A 23,110-nucleotide genomic window follows, 5' to 3' on the forward strand; every position below is an offset into this window, starting at 1 on the left:
TGCATTCCTGTCATCTGGACAGACTATTCAATGCTATAGACTCTGTGAAGAACTAGTCGTTGGGTTGTCACTCAACACCTGTGACCATCCCCCATCATCAGTAACGGCTACAATTTATACAAGACTGTGTCAACCTCAACCAGACACCCCAGTATAACTGTACATATTAGCGTTGAATTCAAATGTCATTTTTCCATTTCATTTTTCATTTTTCTTTCACGTAGGATACAAATTCATGTTTTGTTTTATATTTTCATTACTTAATAATAAAGCGTTTATCTTTGTGAATTATTATTTCTTTTTCTATTCATTAATTTTCCTGAGGAGGAACCAGCCTTGGTAATGCTGTCTGAAGTTGTTAGAGGGCTGAGTAATCCTCCACACTCATGCATGCAGGGCAAAGCTCCTGATCATGCATGGGTGACTTTAACCACAAGGAAATCGATTGGGAGAACTTGGAGCCACATGGGGCCAAGATACATGGAGGGCTAAGATGATGGAGGTGACACTGGAAAACTTCATGTACCAACACGTAAGGGACACTGCAAGAGAGAGAGGAGAGGATGAACCAGCAAGACTGGACCTATTATTCACCTTGAGTAGTGCAGATATTGAGGACATCACATATGAAAGACCCATTGGGGCCAGCGATCATGTGGTTTTAAGCTTCGAATACACAGTAGAGCTACAAGTGGAGGGGAAAGCAGGAAGGCCAGGGCGAATGAAGCCAGACTACAAGAAAGGAGACTACATGGGAATGAGGAACTTCCTGAACAGGGTTCAGTGGGACAGAGAACTGGCAGGGAAGCCAGTTAATGAGATGATGAAATATGTAACAACAATGTGCAAGGAGGCTGAGGAGAGGTTTGTACCCAAGGGTAACAGGAATATTGAAAAAGCCAGGATGAGCCCATGGGTCAAACAAAGGTGCAGGGAGACGAAAACCAAGTGTGCTAGGGAATGGAAGAAATATAGAAGGCAAAGGACCCAGGAGAATAAGGAGAGCAGTCGTAGAGCCAGAAATGAATATGCACAGATAAGAAGGGAGGCCCAACGACAATATGAAAACGACATAGCAGCGAAAGCCAAATCTGACTCGAAGCTGTTATACAGCCACATCAGGAGGAAAACAACAGTCAAGGACCAGGTAATCAGGCTAAGGAAGGAAGGAGGAGAGACAACAAGAAATGACTGTGAAGTACATGAGGAACTCAACAAGAGATACAAAGAAGTGTTCACAGAGGAGACAGATGGGGCTCCAGAAAGACGGAGAGGTGAGGTACACCACCAAGTGCTGAACACAGTACACACAACCGAGGAAGAAGAGAAGAGGCTTCTGAGTGAGCTAGATACCTCAAAGGCAATGGGGCTGGATAACATCTCTCCATGGGTCCTGAGAGAGGGAGCAGAGGTGCTATGTGTATCCCTAACAGCAATATTCAATACATCTATCGAAACAGGGAGATTGCCTGAGGCATGAAAGACAGCAAATGTAGTCCCAATCTTTAAAAAAAGAGACAGACATGAAGCACTTAACTACAGACCAGTGTCACTGACATGTATAGTATGCAAAGTCATTGCGAAGATTATCAGGAGAAGAGTGGTGGAACACCTAGAAAGGAATCTCATCAATAGCAGCTAACGTGGCTTCAGGGACGGAAAATCCTGTGTCACAAACCTACTGGAGTTCTATGACAGGGTGACAACAGTAAAACAAGAAAGAGAGGGGTGGATGGAATGCATTTTCTTGGACTGCAAGAAGGCGTTTGACACAGTTCTACACAAGAGATTAGTGCAAAAACTGGAGGACCAAGCAGTGATAACAGGGAAGGCACTACAATGGATCAGGGAATACTTGTCAGGAAGACAGCAGCGAATCATGGTACATGTTGAGGTGTCAGAGTGGGCGCCTGTGACCAGCGGGGTCCCATAGGGGTCAGTCCTAGGATCAGTGGTGTTTCTGGTATTTGTGAACGACATGACAGAAGGAATAGACTCTGAAGTGTCCCTGTTTGCAGATGACGTAAAGTTGATGAGAAGAATTCATTTGATTGAAGATCAGGCAGAGCTACAAAGGGATCTGGACAGGCTGCAGACCTGGTCCAGCAATTGGCTCCTGGAGTTCAACCCCACCAAGTGCAAAGGCATGAAGATTGGGGAAGGGCAAAGAAGACAACAGTCATAGTATAGTCTAGGGGGCCAGAGACTACAAACCTCACTCAAGGAAAAAGATCTTGGTGTGAGTATAACACCAGGCACATCTCCTGAAGAGCACATCAACCAAATAACTGCTGCAGCACATGGGCGCCTAGCAAACCTCAGAACAGCATTCCGACATCTTAATAAGGAAACTTTCAGGGCCCTGTACTCTGTGTAAGTTAGGCCCATATTGGAGTATGCAGCACCAGTTTATAACCCACACCTACCCAAGAACGTAAAGAAACTAGAGAAAGTGCAAAGGTTTGCAACAAGACTAGTTCCAGAGCTAAGGGGTATGTCCTACGAGGAAAGGTTAAGGGAAATCGACCTGACGACACTGGAGGACAGGAGAGATAGGGGGACATGATAACGACATACAAAATACTGAAAGGATTTGACAAGGTGGACAAAGACAGAATGTTCCAGAGATGGGACACAGCAACAAGGGGACACAGCAACAAGGGGACACAGTTGGAAGTTGAAGACAGATGAATCACAGGGATGTTAGGAAGTATTTCTTCAGTCACAGAGTAGTCAGGAAGTGGAATAGTTTGGGAAGCGATGTAGTGGAGGCTTTAAGCAGAGGTATGATAAAGCTCACGGTTCAGGGAGAGTGACCTAGTAGCGACCAGTGAAGAGGCAGGGCCAGGAGCTAGGACTCGACCCCTGCAACCTCAACTAGGTGAGTACACACCACACACACACACACACACACACACACACACACACACACACACACACACACACACACACACACACACACACACACACAATCTGGGAGATGATAAGGGAGATGATGTGGGAGATAATAAGGGCAACAAACAAGGAGATACTTAACTCGGACTCAAAGATACTGAGGGAAACAAAATGAGATGAGGAAAGGTAGAGGACACTCATTATTCTTGGGCTTCCTGAGGCAGAAGGGAAAACATATAATGAAAGACAGGGGGGGGGGGTAAAAGAAATCGAGAGCATCATTGCAGAAACAGGAGAGGACACAACTCAAGTGACAAATTTTCGGAGATTTGGGTAGTACTCGAGGGAAAAGAACCACTCAGTCAAACTGACATTCAAGTCAGAAATTATATGAAACAAAATCCTGTAGTGGAAGTCACTGTTAAAGGGTTCCAAAAATACCAGGGAAGACAGGGCAGGTACCGGCAGACAGGGGAGCACAGCATCGAAGAGGGAACAGCAAACACAACCGCACACTCACCCACCAACAGCATTCCCTCAACCCTTACCACCCCACACCAACCAAACACAATAACAAGAGCCAAGCCACACTTGACACCCATACTCCCCACCCTCCCCCAGCAGTAATAGAGCCACACCAGCAGACTACCATAACATCCAGACATGCATACCACACCCACAGCCAGCACCAACCCCTCCCACCCCCCAGATTACAGTTCTAAAAAGGAAGTTGAATGTATGGTGCACCAACACATATGTAATTAAAAATAAGAGTGAGGAGTGGCAGGAAAGAATTACTGAGGCCTCCCCGGACATCATAGCAATCACAGAGACAAAGCTCATGGAAGTGAAATGATAACAGACATAATCTTCCCATCTGCTTATTAGATCCTGAAGAAAGACAGTGGGCCAAATGAGAGGAGGAGTTGCACTGCTCATCAAAAACCAATTGAGTTTTGAGGCGATGGGAGGAATAGTCAGAGGGGTAATGAATGACTACAAAGGAGGAACACTTCATACTGGGGGCCCAAACGTGATGATAGCAGTGATGTTCAACCTGCTACTGAACAGCAGGAAGCCAAGACAGGAATATAATGAAAGCAACGGAGTGATGGTGGACACACTAGCTGAGATTTCCAGAAGGGCCTACATGAGCAGGGCAAAGTTACTCATCATGGGGGGATTTCAACCTTAAGGAGTTTGACTGTGAGAATCTGGAGCCACATGGGGGAACAGAGATGTAAAGAGCCAAGATGCTGGATGCAGTACTAGAAATCTTCATGTACCAACATGTTAAGGACACAACCAGAGATAGAGAGAGAGAAAGAGAGCACAGAGACGATGAGCCAGCATGACTAGACCTTGCATTCACCTTAATCAGTTCAGACATAAGGAATATCACACAGGAAAGGCGCCTAGGCACTAGTGACCACATGATCTTGAGATTTTTAAAACACAGTAGAGTTAGCAATGAAGAATGAAACAGAACGAGAAGGATGGGAGAAACAAACTTCCTGCACAAGTAGGAGGCAATTCCTAAATGAGGAGCAGTGGTTAAGCAAGCTAGAGGGGAAGACAGTAAACGAAATGATGGATCATGTGACCACGAAGTGCAGAGAGGCACTAGTGAAGTTCATATCAAGGGGCAACAGAAACAACAGGAAGACAAGAGTGAGCCCATGGTCTACCAGGTGCAGAGAGGCCAAAACCAAATATGGATGAGTATGGCAAATACTAGTAAAGAAGGCGAAGGACCCAGGAAAAAGGGAGTCCACCAACTTTTCTCTACATAAAGAACCTCCGCCCATTCTTCTCTACATGAAGAACCTTCACCCACTCTTCTCTACACGAAGAACCTCCACTCACTCTTCTCTACATGAAGAACCTCCACCCACTCTTCTCTACATGAACCTCCACCCACTCTTCTCTACACGAAGAACCTCCACCCACTCTTTTGTACATGAACCTCCACCCACTCTTCTCTACATAAAGAACCTCCACCCAATCTGCTGTACATGAAGATCCTCCACCCACTCTTCTCTACATGAAGATCCTCCACCCACTCTGTTCTACATGAAGAACCTCCACCCACTCTTCTCTACACGAAGAACTTCCACCTATTCTGCTCTACATGAAGATCCTTCACCCAGTCTACTACAGTCTACTAGTCAGCACCCTGAAGAATCTCGACTCAGTGTGCCCTACATGAAGAATCTTCATCCCAGTCTACTCCGCTGGAAGATTTTCCACTGAGTCTGCCACACCTCAAGATTCTCCTTACAGTCATGAAGTGTATAAGTTGAAGATGGGTATAAACACGGTTCTGCGGATATCCTTTGAAGAACTTGACATAATGGATTCAAATTAGATGTGTTTCGATTTAGAAAGGATATAGGTTTGGAAATAGACTAGTTGATGAAATAGTCTTTAAGGCCAAAACTTTGGGTAGCTTAAACTATAGGTTAGATAAATATACGAGTGAAAGGGATTGGATTTAAGTGAGACTTGCACATGTTAATGGGGCTATCTATGCTTCTTCCTTGCGTAGCATTGAATATGAGTTGGGCAATTATTTTTGTTTGTGGATTTGGATTTGAGAAAGACTAACCAAGTATGGGCCCGTAGGCCTGCTGTAGTGTTCCACCTTTTTAATGTTCTACTTGAGCAATTCCCCTTCCAGTTTGACTTTCCTGCAGAATCTCCGTCCTATCTACTTTACTTGAAAAATATCTTCCCAAGTCTGCTTCTGCATCTCAACCCCTAGTGAAGCATCTCTATTCAGTCTGCCCCATCTGAAGAATCAGCATTGAAATATGTCCTCATGAAGAACGCCCATCTAGTCTGTACCTTCTGTAGTATCTCCATTCAGTCTGCCAACTCATTGAATCCACAACCGGTCTGTTTCACACAAAGAATCTCCATCTGAGAATCTCAACTCAGTCTGCATCGCATTTCCTGAAAAATATCTACCCAGTCAGCTCTAATTAAAGCAAATCTGCAGTTTGTTTGATCTGTTTTTTATATTTCCGCCTGGTCTACCCTACCTTTTAAATCTTCACCCCGTGTTCATAAATCAAGAATTTAAACCGAGTCGAGCCCTCCTACAGAATCTACGCCCAGTTCCCACCTCCAGAATCTCCACCGAGTTGCATCACTTAAAAAATCTTGAGGAATCTACACTCAGTCTGTCCTACCTGAAGAATCTAGTGCCAGCCTGCTTCACATTTATTTATTTATTTGAACATGATACATAGAAGTACAAGGAAATACAGTGGTAAAGTGAAACATGCCAAAGCCTCTTGTATGCAGAGCATTACGGGCAGGCTTAAAATTAACTTAAGATTAACTAAGCAATGATATAATCAGTGGTAAACATTGTTGTAAACAGTTAACAATTAAGCACAATATGAGTATTTCAAAGACAGGTCATATAGTCATTTACTGTGTTGCTGTACATTCAATTGATTGGAGTATTCTGTTAGGTAATGTAATTAAAAATAACAAAGTTTGCTTGGGTCACAGGTTAAACATTTATGAGATACAATTATTCAGTATTTATTTGGTTGTGGGTGAGTAAGTGATTTTTAAGAAGAGACTAGAATTTATAAACAGACAGTGTTTCTTTTATATTCAGAGGTAGTGAATTCCAGATTTTTGGGCCTTTTATGTGCATTGAGTTTTTGCATAGTGTGAGATGGGCACGAGGAACATCAAAGAGTGATCTGTGCCTTGTGTTATGGTCATGTGTTCTGTTGAGGTTGGTAAGGAGAAGTTTGAGGGGAGGGTTTATGTCAGAGTTAAGTGTTCTATGTATGTAGTAGGTACAATAATAAGTATGGATGTTTTGTACGGTGAGTAAGTTTAGAGTTTTGAATATTGGTGGAGTGTGCTGTCTGTAGAGAGAATTTGTTATCATTCTGACTGCTGCCTTTTGCTGGGTAATTAATGGTCTGAGATGGTTTACTGTTGTTGAGCCCCATGCACAAATTCCATAGGTGAGACAGGGGTAAATAAGTGAGTGATATAGGGCCAGGAGGGCTGACTATGGAACACAGTACAGCCAGTGTTCACTTAATGAATATTCAGCCAGTGTTCACTTATTAAATATTCATCCAGTGTTCACTTAATGAATATTCAGCCAGTATTCATTTAATGAATATTCCGCCAGTGTTCACTTAATGAATATTCAGCCAGTGTTCATTTAATGAATATTCTGCCAGTGTTCACTTAATGAATATTCAGCCAGTGTTCACATAATGAATATCCAGCCAGTCTACCTCAACCATACAATCTCAAGCCAATTCTGCCCCATCGAAAGAATCTTCACCACAGTCTACACTATATGAATCTCCACCACAGTCTGCACTGCATGAATCGTCACCACAGTCTGCACTACATGAATCTCCACCACAGTCTGCACTGCATGAATCTCCACCACAGTCTGCACTACATGAATCCCCACCACAGTCTGCACTCATTGAATCACCACCACAGTCTGCACATGAATCTCCACCACAGTCTGCACTATATGAATCTCCACCACAGTCTGCACTACATGAATCACCCCCACAGTCTGCACTATATGAATCTCCACCACAGTCTGCACTGCATGAATCTTCACCACAGTCTGCACTACATCAATCCCCACCACAGTCTGCACTGCATGAATCTTCACCACAGTCTGCACTATATGAATCTCCACCACAGTCTGCACTGCATGAATCTCCACCACAGTCTGCACTATATGAATCTCCACCACAGTCTGCACTACATGAATCTCCACCACAGTCTGCACTATATGAATCTCCACCACAGTCTGCACTGCATGAATCTTCACCACAGTCTGCACTACATCAATCCCCACCACAGTCTGCACTGCATGAATCTTCACCACAGTCTGCACTACATGAATCTCCACCACAGTCTGCACTGCTTGAATCACCACCACAGTCTGCAGTGCATGAATCACCACCACAGTCTGCACTGCATGAATCTTCACCACAGTCTGCACTGCATGAATCACCACCACAGCCTGCACTGCATCAATCTTCACCACAGTCTGCACTACATGAATCTCCACCACAGTCTGCACTGCGTGAATCTCCACCACAGTCTGCACTGCATAAATCACCACCACAGTATGCACTACATGAATCTCCACCACAGTCTGCACTACATGAATCTCCACCACAGTCTGCACTGCATGAATCTCCACCACAGTCTGCACTACATGAATCTCCACCACAGTCTGCACTGCATGAATCACCACCACAGTCTGCACTACATGAATCTCCACCACAGTCTGCACTAAATGAATCTCCACCACAGTCTGCACTGCATGAATCTCCACCACAGTCTGCACAATATGAATCTCCACCACAGTCTGCACTGCATGAATCCCCACCACAGTCAGCACTGCAGGAATCTTCGCCACAGTCTGCACTACATGAATCCCCACCACAGTCTGCACTGCAGGAATCTCCATCACAGTCTGCACTACATGAATCTCCACCACAGTCTGCACTACATGAATCCCCACCACAGTCTGCACTGCAGGAATCTCCATCACAGTCAGCACTGCATGAATCTCCACCACAGTCTGCACTGCAGGAATCTCCATCACAGTCTGCACTACATGAATCTCCACCACAGTCTGCACTACATGAATCCCCACCACAGTCTGCACTGCAGGAATCTCCATCACAGTCAGCACTGCATGAATCTCCACCACAGTCTGCACTGCAGGAATCTCCATCACAGTCTGCACTACATGAATCTCCACCACAGTCTGCACAGCAGGAATCTCCATCACAGTCTGCACTACATGAATCTCCACCACAGTCTGCACTACATGAATCTCCACCACAGTCTGCACTACATGAATCTCCACCACAGTCTGCACTGCAGGAATCTCCACCACAGTCTGCACTACATGAATCACCACCACAGTCTGCACTGCAGTAATCACCACCACAGTCTGCACTGCAGTAATCACCACCACAGTCTGCACTGCGGTAATCACCACCACAGTCTGCACTGCAGTAATCAACACCACAGTCTGCACTACATGAATCACCACCACAGTTTGCACTACATGAATCACCACCACAGTCTGCACTGCAGTAATCAACACCACAGTCTGCACTACATGAATCTCCACCACAGTCTGCACTACATGAATCTCCACCACAGTCTGCACTACATGAATCTCCTCCACAGTCTGCACTACATGAATCTCCACCACAGTCTGCACTACATGAATCTCCACCACAGTCTGCACTACATGAATCTCCACCACAGTCTGCACTACATGAATCTCCACCACAGTCTGCACTACATAAATCTCCACCACAGTCTGCACTACATCAATTCCCACCACAGTCTGCACTGCATGAATCTTCACCACAGTCTGCACTACATGAATCTCCACCACAGTCTGCACTGCATGAATCTCCACCACAGTCTGCACTACATGAATCTCCACCACAGTCTGCACTATATGAATCTTCACCACAGTCTGCACTGCATGAATCTCCACCACAGTCTGCACTGCAAATGAATCACCACAGTCTGCACATGAATCTTCACCACAGTTGCACACATGAATCTCCACCACAGTCTCACATGAATCACCTCGACAGTCTGCACTACATGAATCACCACCACAGTCTGCACTACATGAATCTCCACCACAGTCTGCACTATATGAATCTCCACCACAGTCTGCACTACATGAATCACCTCGACAGTCTGAACTACATGAATCACCACCACAGTCTGCACTACATGAATCTCCACCACAGTCTGCACTATATGAATCTCCACCACAGTCTGCACTGCATGAATCCCCACCACAGTCTGCACTACACGAATCACCTCGACAGTCTGAATTACATGAATCACCACCACAGTCTGCACTGCATGAATCTCCACCACAGTCTGCACTACACGAATCACCTCGACAGTCTGAATTACATGAATCTTCACCACAGTCTGCACTGCATGAATCCCCACCACAGCCTGCACTACATGAATCACCTCGACAGTCTGAACTACATGAATCACCACCACAGTCTGCACTACATGAATCTCCACCACAGTCTGCACTACATGAATCACCATCACAGTCTGCACTGCATGAATCACCACCACAGTCTGCACTACATGAATCACCACCACAGTCTGCACTACATGAATCACCACCACAGTCTGCACTGCATGAATCACCACCACAGTCTGCACTACATGAATCACCACCACAGTCTGCACTACATGAATCACCACCACAGTCTGCACTAAATGAATCACCACCACAGTCTGCACTACATGAATCACCACCACAGTCTGCACTGCATGAATCACCACCACAGTCTGCACTGCATGAATCACCACCACAGTCTGCACTACATGAATCACCCCCACAGTCTGCACATGAATCACCACCACAGTCTGCACTGCATGAATCACCACCACAGTCTGCACTACATAAATCTCCACCACAGTCTGCACTACATGAATCACCACCACAGTCTGCACTGCATGAATCACCACCACAGTCTGCACTGCATGAATCACCACCACAGTCTGCACTGCATGAATCACCACCACAGTCTGCACTACATGAATCACCACCACAGTCTGCACTACATGAATCTCCACCACAGTCTGCACTACATGAATCACCACCACAGTCTGCACTACATGAATCACCACCACAGTCTGCACTACATGAATCACCACCACAGTCTGCACTGCATGAATCACCACCACAGTCTGCACTGCATGAATCACCACCACAGTCTGCACTGCATGAATCACCACCACAGTCTGCACTGCATGAATCACCACCACAGTCTGCACTGCATGAATCACCACCACAGTCTGCACTGCATGAATCACCACCACAGTCTGCACTACATGAATCACCACCACAGTCTGCACTACATGAATCTCCACCACAGTCTGCACTACATGAATCACCATCACAGTCTGCACTACATGAATCACCACCACAACCTGCACTACATGAATCACCACCACAGTCTGCACTGCATGAATCACCACCACAGTCTGCACTACATAAATCTCCACCACAGTCTGCACTACATGAATCACCACCACAGTCTGCACTGCATGAATCACCACCACAGTCTGCACTGCATGAATCACCACCACAGTCTGCACTGCATGAATCACCACCACAGTCTGCACATGAATCACCACCACAGTCTGCACTGCATGAATCACCACCACAGTCTGCACTGCATGAATCACCACCAGAGTCTGCACTGCATGAATCACCACCACAGTCTGCACTACATGAATCACCACCACAGTCTGCACTGCATGAATCACCACCACAGTCTGCACTGCATGAATCACCACCACAGTCTGCACTACATGAATCACCACCACAGTCTGCACTGCATGAATCACCACCACAGTCTGCACTGCATGAATCACCACCACAGTCTGCACATGAATCACCACCACAGTCTGCACTGCATGAATCACCACCACAGTCTGCACTACATGAATCACCACCACAGTCTGCACTGCATGAATCACCACCACAGTCTGCACTGCATGAATCACCACCACAGTCTGCACTGCATGAATCACCACCACAGTCTGCACTACATGAATCACCACCACAACCTGCACTACATGAATCACCACCACAGTCTGAACTACATGGATCACCCCCACAGTCTGCACTGCATGAATCACCACCACAGTCTGCACTGCATGAATCACCACCACAGTCTGCACATGAATCACCACCACAGTCTGCACTGCATGAATCACCACCAGAGTCTGCACTGAATGAATCACCCCCACAGTCTGCACTGCATGAATCACCACCACAGTCTGCACTGCATGAATCACCACCACAGTCTGCACTGCATGAATCACCACCACAGTCTGCACTACATGAATCACCACCACAACCTGCACTACATGAATCACCACCACAGTCTGAACTACATGAATCACCCCCACAGTCTGCACTGCATGAATCACCACCACAGTCTGCACATGAATCACCACCACAACCTGCACTACATGAATCACCACCACAGTCTGAACTACATGAATCACCCCCACAGTCTGCACTGCATGAATCACCACCACAGTCTGCACTGCATGAATCACCACCACAGTCTGCACTGAATGAATCACCACCAAAGTCTGCACTACATGAATCACCACTACAGTCTGCACTGAATGAATCACCACCACAGTCTGCACTGAATGAATCACCACCACAGTCTGCACTACATGAATCACCACCACAGTCTGCACTGCATGAATCTTCACCAGAATCTGCACTGCAAGAATCACCACCACAATCTGCACTGCAGGAATCTTCACCACAGTTTGCACTACATGAATCACCACCACAGTCTGCATTTCATGAATCACCACCACAGTCTGCACTACATGAATCACCACCACAGTCTGCACTGCATGAATCACCACCACAGTCTGCACTACATGAATCACCACCACAGTCTGCACTACATGAATCACCACCACAGTCTGCACTGCATGAATCACCACCACAGTCTGCATTGCATGAATCATCACCACAGTCTGCACTGCATGAATCTTCACCAGAATTTGCACTGCATGAATCACCACCACAATCTGCACTGCAGGAATCTTCACCACAGTCTGCACTTCATGAATCACCACCACAGTCTGCACTGCATGAATTACCACCACAGTCTTCACTGCATGAATCACCACCACAGTCTTCAATGCATGAATCAACACCACAGTCTGCACTGCATGAATCACCACAGTCTGACTGCATGAATCACCACCACAGTCTGCACTGCATGAATCACCACCACAGTCTGCACTGCATGAATCACCACCAAAGTTTGCACTGCATGAATCACCACCACAGTCTGCACTGCATGAATCATCACCACAGTCTGCACTGCATGAATCACCACCACAGTCTGCACTACATGAATCACCACCACAATCTGCACTACATGAATCACCACCACAGTCTGCACTGCATGAATCACCACCACAGTCTGCACTGCATGAATCATCACCACAGTCTGCACTATGAATCACCACCACAGTCTGCACTGCATGAATCATCACTACAGTCTGCACTGCATGAATCACCACCACAGTCTGCACTGCATGAATCATCACCACAGTCTGCACTGTATGAATCATCACCACAGTCTGCACTACATGAATCACCACCACAGTGTGCACTGCAGGAATCTTCTCCACAGTATGCACCACATGAATCACCACCACAGTCTGCACTGCATGAATCACCACCACAGTCTGCACTACATGAATCACCACAACAGTCTGCACTGCATGAATCACCACCACAGTCTGAAATGCGTGAATCACCACCACAGTCTGCACTACATGAATCACCACCACAGTCTGCACTGCATGAATCACCACCACAGTCTGCACTGCATGAATCACCAATACAGTCTGCACTGCATGAATCACCAATACAGTCTGCACTGCATGAATCAACACCACAGTCTGCACTGCATGAATCACCACCACAGTCTGCACTGCATGAATCACAGCCACAGTCTGCATATGAATCACCACCACAGACTACACTGCATGAATCACCACCAAAGTCTAACCTGCATGAATCACCGCCACGGTCTGCACTGCATGAATCACCACCACAGTCTGCACTACATGAATCACCACCACAGTCTGCACTGCATGAATCACCACCACAGTCTGCACTGCATGAATCACCACCACAGTGTGCACATGAATCACCACCACAGTCTGCACTACATGAATCACCACCACAGTCTGCACTACATGAATCACCACCACAGTCTGCACTACATGAATCTCCACCACAGTCTGCACTACATGAATCTCCATCACAGTCTGCAGTACATGAATCACCACCACAGTCTGCAGTACATGAATCACCACCACAGTCTGCACTATATGAATCACCACCACAGTCTGCACTACATGAATCACAACCACAGTCTGCACTATATGAATCACCACCACAGTCTGTACTGCATGAATCACCACCACAGTCTGCGCTACATGAATCACCACCACAGTCTGCACTATATGAATCACCACCACAGTCTGTACTGCATGAATCATCACCACAGTCTGCACTGCATGTATCACCACCACAGTCTGCACTGCATGAATCACCACCACAGTCTGCACTGCATGAATCACCACCACAGTCTGCACTGCATGAATCATCACCACAGTCTGCATAGCATGAATCATCACCACAGTCTGCACTGCATGAATCACCGCCACAGTCTGCACTGCATGAATCATCACCACAGTCTGCACTGTATGAATCACCACCACAGTCTGCACTACATGAATCACCACCACAGTCTGCACTGCATGAATCACCACCACAGTCTGCACTGCATGAATCATCACCACAATCTGCACTGCATGAATCATCACCACAGTCTGCACTGCACGAATCATCACCACAATGTGCATTGCATGAATCACCACGACAGTCTGCACTGCATGAATCACCACCACAGTCTGCACTGCATGAATCATCACCACAGTCCGCACTGCATTTATTATCACCACAGTCTTCACTGCATGAATCACCACCACAGTCTGCATTGCATGAATCTCCACCACAGTCTGCACTACATGAATCACCACCACAGTCTGCACTGCATGAATCACCACCACAGTTTGCACTGCATGAATCACCACCACAGTCTGCACTGCATGAATCACCACCACAGTCTGCACTACATGAATCTCCACCACAGTCTGCACTACATGAATCACCACCACAGTCTGCAATACATGAATCACCACCAGTCTGCACTGCATGAATCACCACCACAATCTGCACTACATGAATCACCACCACAGTCTGCACCACATGAATCACCACCACAGTCTGCACATGAATCACCACCACAGTCTGCACTGCATGAATCACCACCACAGTCTGCACTGCAGGAATCACCACCAGACACTGCACTACATGAATCACCCCCACAGTCTACACTGCATGAATCATCACAATCTGCACTGTATGAATCACCACCACAGTCTGTACTGCATGAATCACCACCACAGTCTGCACTGCATGAATCATCACCACAGTCTGCACTGCATGAATCATCACCACAGTCTGCACTGCATGAATCACCACCACAGTCTGCACATGAATCACCACCACAGTCTGCACTACATGAATCATCACCACAGTCTGCACTGCACGAATCACCACCACAGTCTGCACTGCGTGAATCACCACCACAGTCTGCATTGCATGAATCACCACCACTGTCTTCACTGCATGAATCACCACCACAGTCTGCACTGCATGAATCACCACCACAGTCTGCACTGCATGAATCACCGCCACGGTCTGCACTGTATGAATCACCACCAAAGTCTGCACTACATGAATCACCACCACAGTCTGCACTGCATGAATCACCACCACAGTCTGCACTACATGAATCACCACCAGTCTGCACTGCATGAATCACCACCACAGTCTGCACTACATGAATCACCACCAGTCTGCACTGCATGAATCACTACCACAGTGTGCACTGCATGAATCATCACAGTCTGCACTGCATGAATCACCACCACAGTCTGCGCTACATGAATCACCACCACAGTCTGCACTGCATGAATCATCACCACAGTCTGCACTGCATGAATCACCACCACAGTCTGCACTGCATGAATCACCACCACAGTCTGCACTGCATGAATCATCACCACAGTCTGCACTACATGAATCACCACCACAGTCTGCACTGCATGAATCATCACCACAGTCTGCACTGAATGAATCACCACCACAGTCTGCACTACATGAATCACCACCACAGTCTGCACTGCATGAATCATCACCACAGTCTGCACTGCATGAATCACCACCACAGTCTGCACTACATGAATCACCACCACAGTCTGCACTGCATGAATCATCACCACAGTCTGCACTGCATGAATCATCACCACAGTCTGCACTACATGAATCATCACCACAGTCTGCACTGCATGAATCATCACCACAGTCTGCAGTGCATGAATCACCACCACAGTTTGCACTGCACGAATCACCACCACAGTCTGCACTGCATGAATCACCACCACAGTCTGCACTGCATGAATCACCACCACAGTCTGCACTGCATGAATCACCACCACAGTCTGCACTGCATGAATCATCACCACAGTCTGCACTGCATGAATCACCATCACAGTCTGTACTACATGAATCACCACCACAGTCTGCACTGCATGAATCGCCACCACAGTCTGCACTGCATGAATCGCCACCACAGTCTGCACTGCATGAATCATCACCACAGTCTGCACTGCATGAATCACCACAACAGTCTGCACTGCATGAATCACCACCACAGTCTGCACTGCATGAATCACCACCACAGTCTGCACTGCATGAATCACCACCACAGTCTGCACTGCATGAATCACCACCACAGTCTGTACTGCATGAATCACCACCACAGTCTGCACTGCATGAATCACCACCACAGTCTGCACTGCATGAATCACCACCACAGTCTGCACTCCATGAATCACCATCACAGTCTGCACTGCATGAATCACCACCACAGTCTGCACTGCATGAATCACCACCACAGTCTGCACTGCATGAATCACCACCACAGTCTGCACTGCATGAATCACCACCACAGTCTGCACTGCTTGAATCACCACCACAGTCTGTACTACATGAATCACCACCACAGTCTGCACTGCATGAATCACCACCACAGTCTTCACTGCATGAATCACCACCACAGTCTGCACTGCATGAATCACCACCACAGTCTGTACTACATGAATCACCACCACAGTCTGCACTGCATGAATCATCAACACAGTCTGCACTGCATGAATCACCACCACAGTCTGCACTGCATGAATCACCACCACAGTCTGCACTGCATGAATCACCTCCACAGTTTGCACTGCATGAATCACCATCACAGTCTGCACTGCATGAATCACCACAGTCTGCACTACATGAATCACCACCACAGTCTGCACTGCATGAATCACCACCACAGTCTGCACTGCATGAATCACCACCACAGTCTGCACTGCATGAATCACCACAGTCTGCACTGCATGAATCACCGCCACAATCTTCACTGCATGAATCATCACCACAGTCTGCACTGCATGAATCACCACCACAGTCTGCACTGCATGAATCACCGCCACAATCTTCACTGCATGAATCACCACCACAGTCTGCACTGCATGAATCACCACCACAGTCTGCACTGCATGAATCACCACCACAGTCTGCACTGCATGAATCATCACCACAGTCTGCACTGCATGAATCACCACCACAGTCTGCACTGCATGAATCACCACCACAGTCTGCACTGCATGAATCACCACCACAGTCTGCACTGCATGAATCACCACCACAGTCTGCACTGCATGAATCACCACCACAGTCTGCACTGCATGAATCACCACCACAGTCTGCACTGCATGAATCACCACCACAGTCTGCACTGCATGAATCATCACCACAGTCTGCACTACATGAATCATCACCACAGTCTGCACTGCATGAATCATCACCACAGTCTGCACTGCATGAATCACCACCACAGTTTGCACTGCATGAATCACCACCACAGTCTGCACTGCATGAATCACCACCACAGTCTGCACTGCATGAATCACCACCACAGTCTGCACTGCATGAATCACCACCACAGTCTGCACTGCATGAATCATCACCACAGTCTGCACTGCATGAATCACCACCACAGTCTGTACTACATGAATCACCACCACAGTCTGCACTGCATGAATCGCCACCACAGTCTGCACTGCATGAATCGCCACCACAGTCTGCACTGCATGAATCATCACCACAGTCTGCACTGCATGAATCACCACCACAGTCTGCACTGCATGAATCACCACCACAGTCTGCACTGCATGAATCACCACCACAGTCTGCACTGCATGAATCACCACCACAGTCTGCACTGCATGAATCACCACCACAGTCTGCACTGCATGAATCACCACCACAGTCTGTACTGCATGAATCACCACCACAGTCTGCACTGCATGAATCACCACCACAGTCTGCACTGCATGAATCACCACCACAGTCTGCACTGCATGAATCACCACCACAGTCTGCACTGCATGAATCACCACCACAGTCTGCACTGCATGAATCACCACCACAGTCTGCACTACATGAATCACCACCACAGTCTGCACTGCATGAATCAAAACCACAGTCTGCACTGCATGAATCACCACCACAATCTGCACTGCCTGAATCACCACCACAGTCTGTACTACATGAATCACCACCACAGTCTGCACTACATGAATCACCACCACAGTCTTCACTGCATGAATCACCACCACAGTCTGCACTGCATGAATCACCACCACAGTCTGTACTACATGAATCACCACCACAGTCTGCACTGCATGAATCATCAACACAGTCTGCACTGCATGAATCACCACCACCGTCTGCACTGCATGAATCACCACCACAGTCTGCACTGCGTGAATCATCACCACAGTCTGCACTACATGAATCACCACCACAGTCTGCACTACATGAATCACCACCACAGTCTGCACTGCATGAATCACCACCACAGTCTGCACTACATGAATCACCACCACAGTCTGCACTGCATGAATCACCACCACAGTCTGCACTGCATGAATCACCACCACAGTTTGCACTGCATGAATCACCATCACAGTCTGCACTGCATGAATCACCACAGTCTGCACTACATGAATCACCACCACAGTCTGCCCTGCATGAATCACCACCACAGTCTGCACTGCATGAATCACCACCACAGTCTGCACTGCATGAATCACCACCACAGTCTGCACTACATGAATCACCACCACAGTCTGCACTGCATGAATCACCACCACAGTTCGCACTGCATGAATCATCATTACAGTCTGCACTGCATGAATCACCACCACAGTCTGCACATGAATCACCACCACAGTCTGCACTGCATGAATCACCACCACAGTCTGTACTACATGAATCACCACCACAGTCTGCACTGCATGAATCACCACCACAGTTTGCACTGCATGAATCACCACCACAGTTTGCACTGCATGAATCACCACCACAGTCTGCACTACATGAATCACCACCACAGTCTGCACTGCATGAATCGCCACCACAGTCTGCACTACATGAATCACCACCACAGTCTGCACTGCATGAATCACCACCACAGTCTTTACTACATGAATCACCACCACATTCTGCACTGCATGAATCACCACCACAGTTTGCACTGCATGAATCACCACCACAGTTTGCACTGCATGAATCACCACCACAGTCTGCACTACATGAATCACCACCACAGTCTGCACTGCATGAATCACCACCACAGTCTGCACTACATGAATCACCACCACAGTCTGCACTGCATGAATCACCACCACAGTCTGCACTACATGAATCATCACCATAGTCTGCACTGCATGAATCATCACCACAGTCTGCACTGCATGAATCATCACCACAGTCTGCACTGCATGAATCATCACCACAGTCTGCACTATATGAATCACCACCACAGTCTGCACTGCATGAATCACCACCACAGTCTGTACTACATGAATCACCACCACAGTCTGCACTGCATGAATCATCACCACAGTTTGCACTGCATGAATCACCACCACAGTCTGCACTGCATGAATCACCACCACAGTCTGCACTTCTTGGCGGGAAATCTTCTAGTAATTACAAGTGAACTAATTGATGAAGTTTTGTGTAGTGGGTATTTTATTAATGAATTTATTTTTTAATTTATTGTGTTGTGTGTGTTTCCATTCATATATATATATATATATATATATATATATATATATATATATATATATATATATATATATATATATATATTTTTATATATATATATATATATATATATATATATATATATATATATATATATATATATATATATATATATATATATATATATATATATATTGTAAAGATTAGACAATAATAACGATTCTTTATATCCCTCGAAAAATAACATACGAACATGTTAAAGCTTTTCTTAGACTTATGGAATGCACAAAGTTCTTGAATTAAACATTAAAAAAACAAGAAACTGCTGTAAGAAAAGGTTAGTGTCTTAATGGAATATAATAATTTTTGTGTTACGCCATACCTGGCTTCCTGACAGTAAGAAGTAACAGGACGGGGGATTAAGTAAGTGGTTGGCGGCAGCAAAGGTGAGGTGGGCTGTGAGCAACACGACTGAGGTCCAGCCCAGGTACCGCTGCGCCACCGAGAACTCTCGCCATGTCAGTCTGGCAGACACTGAAGGTAGCGACGTGATGCCCAAGATGCCCAGAACCGCCGTCAGCAGAGCACCTGTCAACATAACAAGCTCATTTGTAATATCTATATGAATTAGGTATCTATTTTTAATAGGACTCAGAAAATCTGTTATTGCTCTACCACACTTTGTACAAAATATTACGGGTTTAGCATTTTTCCATATAAGGTGATAATAATTATCATATATCAGCCTGGACCTAAGTACGGGAAATGTATGTAATCTCTGTTTCAAGGTATATCGTTCTGACTCATGGTTGTCGCCTCTTAGCCACTTACGTAATTCCTTCTTAACGCCATTCATTTTGCAGTATTTACTTTGAAATTCAAATTTTGGAGTTCGTTTATATTCTGTATGCTAATCAGCTTCACGCCAAGTCATTTCTCGTACCTCTTTGGCTTCTTCAGGCGTTCCCTCGTTCCCAACGTTGCTTTCCTATTGTATATAATGTATAGACTGACGCAAAATATAATTAGGTTATCATTCATGAACTTATTCCACCTCTAAATCGACAGGTTGGGACCACTTCTACTAGTAGCCAAGGGAAAGTTGACCTCTGTCGAACACTACTGCTAAAATGCAAGTTCCTGATCCAGCAAGGGACCTTTCTCGGCTAGCTGCAAGAACTGTGTCAAAGCCGTCAGTGGTGACAATAAGGCAGGAGGAAGTGCATCTTCTCAAATCACTTGACCAAGAAAAGGCTGTGAGCCCAGGCGAGTTGAGCCCAAGACTGCTGAGTAGATGTGCAGACCAGTTAGCAGCACCTCCAACTCGCATCTTTCAGTACTGCCTAGTACAGTGTAAATGGTCTTCTCTGTGGAAAGAGGCAAATGTAGTCCCTGTTCACAAAAAGAGCAGAGCTGAAATCAGCAACTACAGACCAGTGTCACTACTGTCAATCACTGACAAGATCCTTGAGACAATAATCTCAAGAATTTTGACTACCACTCACTACTTTGTGACCGTCAATATGGCTTCAGGAAAGGTTACTCTGCTGCTGATCTGTTGTTAAACCTCTCCACTAAGTGGCACCAGTCACTGGATGAATCCAAAGTCAGCTGTTTGGTAGCACTGGACATTACTGGTCCTTTCGACCGAGTGTGGCACCAGGGCCTCTTAGCAAAACTGCAAGCACTGGGAACTGCAGGCTCTACATTATGTTTCCTCAGTGATTACCTTCAAGGTAGATCTATAACTGTAGTCTCAGTGGAACAGAGTCAGCAAGACATCCTATTGGGGCAAATGTTCCACAGGGAAGTGTGCGTGGACCATTGTTATGGATTGTCTACTTCAATGACCTTCTTCATCTCATCCCAGAATCCTATGCATATGCAGACGACTGTACTCTGACATTTACTTATCAAAGAGAGAAAATGCCAGCTACTCTAAGCTACATCAATCACCAGTTAAGAACTATATCAGCCTGGGGAAACCGATGTGAGGTAACATTTGTACCTGAGAAAACATAAATGATGATGGTGTCTAGGCACCATGATGGTAATGCCGGAGTAGTAGTAAGTAAGAATGGGAGAGCGTTGGTACCCAGGGACGAAATTGATATCTTTTGGGTGAAATTTGACTCTAAACTGACCATGAAGAACCACACTGCAAATCTTGCAAACAAGGCGGCCAAGAAGCTTACAGCACTTCGTATGTATCTCACATCTGCTCGATCATAGGGGTTGCAAGCTCACACCTTGAGTATCCTCCACTTTCTTGGACTGCCTGTCCCCCATCTCCTTTGCGACTGCTTGACAGAGAAGAGAACAGAACAAGGGGCCTCACCCCTCTTCTGGACCCATCCTGGATAGATCTGTATTATAGCAGAGCCTTCAACACAGGAGGAATGTGGGCGGCCTTACTGTTGTGTACAAGACCAACATTGTCAAAGTATAACACATGGCTCCACTCCGAGGACAGCGAGAAGCAAGCTTTTACACCACAAGACGAGCAGAAAGCAGCAACTTCACTCTGGCTGTACCCTTTTCCAGAACATCACTTCATCTGATTTCATTTATTCCTACGATGACTCGAGTCTGGAACATGTTCTTACAGCATAATGACATCAACGATATAAAATCAGTTGATCAAATGATATTGCTGGCCCACAGATGGCTCCACCTTCATCCTGTTCCCTACTTGTATGTCTCATAACAATAAAAAGGCTTTTAAATGAACTGATGTATGTAACAGCTCTTAGCTTGTCAATAAAGTTAGGAATCCTTAATTTCTCAACAGCTTGTCAATAAAGCTAACAATCCTTAACGTAACCTTGCCAAACTTTGTGTATAAAAAAAGAGGTGGGTAATAATTCATAGGTTTCATGGGGCAGAAGGGAGAACATATGACAAAAGAAGACAGGGAGAGGTAAAAGAGATTGAGAGTATCATTGCAATAACAGGAGAGAAGGACATGACTCAGCTGACAAATTTTCAGAGACTTAGAAAGCATTCGAGGGGGTAAAAAAAAAACATTACCCACTCAAATTGTCATTCAAGACAAAAATGGTATGGAACAACATCCTGCAGCAGAAACCACTGTTAAATGACTCCCAAAAATACCAGCGAGTGTACCTCGACCATGAGAAAAGCATGAAAAGAACAGGAAAGTAATCAGGATTGATACAAGAAAGGGGATGGTAACTCTAGTTATTTGTATATAGAGATCCCCACAGTATAACTGAAATGAATGAGGTCAGGAAGACAAGTAATTAGGAATTACATATAATAACAGACTACAGCAATTGTTAAAGAAACTAGAGAGTCACTCCTGAAAACTGGGGC

At 46.1% G+C, this 23,110-nt stretch overlaps 1 protein-coding gene across 1 annotated transcript in view; it reads right to left on the bottom strand.

Annotated features, from left to right (window-relative positions):
* LOC128703811 (bis(5'-adenosyl)-triphosphatase enpp4-like) overlaps positions 1–20,291 on the bottom strand; it is a 260,010-nt gene extending 239,719 nt beyond the window's left edge. The window contains exon 1 of the mRNA XM_053798654.2: positions 20,157–20,291. The gene's annotated coding sequence lies outside the window, so the exon portion shown is untranslated. The remainder of the gene's footprint in view (positions 1–20,156) is intronic.
* Between the last annotated feature and the right edge of the window lie 2,819 nt (positions 20,292–23,110).

This window comes from Cherax quadricarinatus, chromosome 87 (genome assembly GCF_038502225.1).
Source record: "Cherax quadricarinatus isolate ZL_2023a chromosome 87, ASM3850222v1, whole genome shotgun sequence".
Taxonomy (NCBI): Eukaryota; Metazoa; Arthropoda; class Malacostraca; order Decapoda; family Parastacidae; genus Cherax; species Cherax quadricarinatus.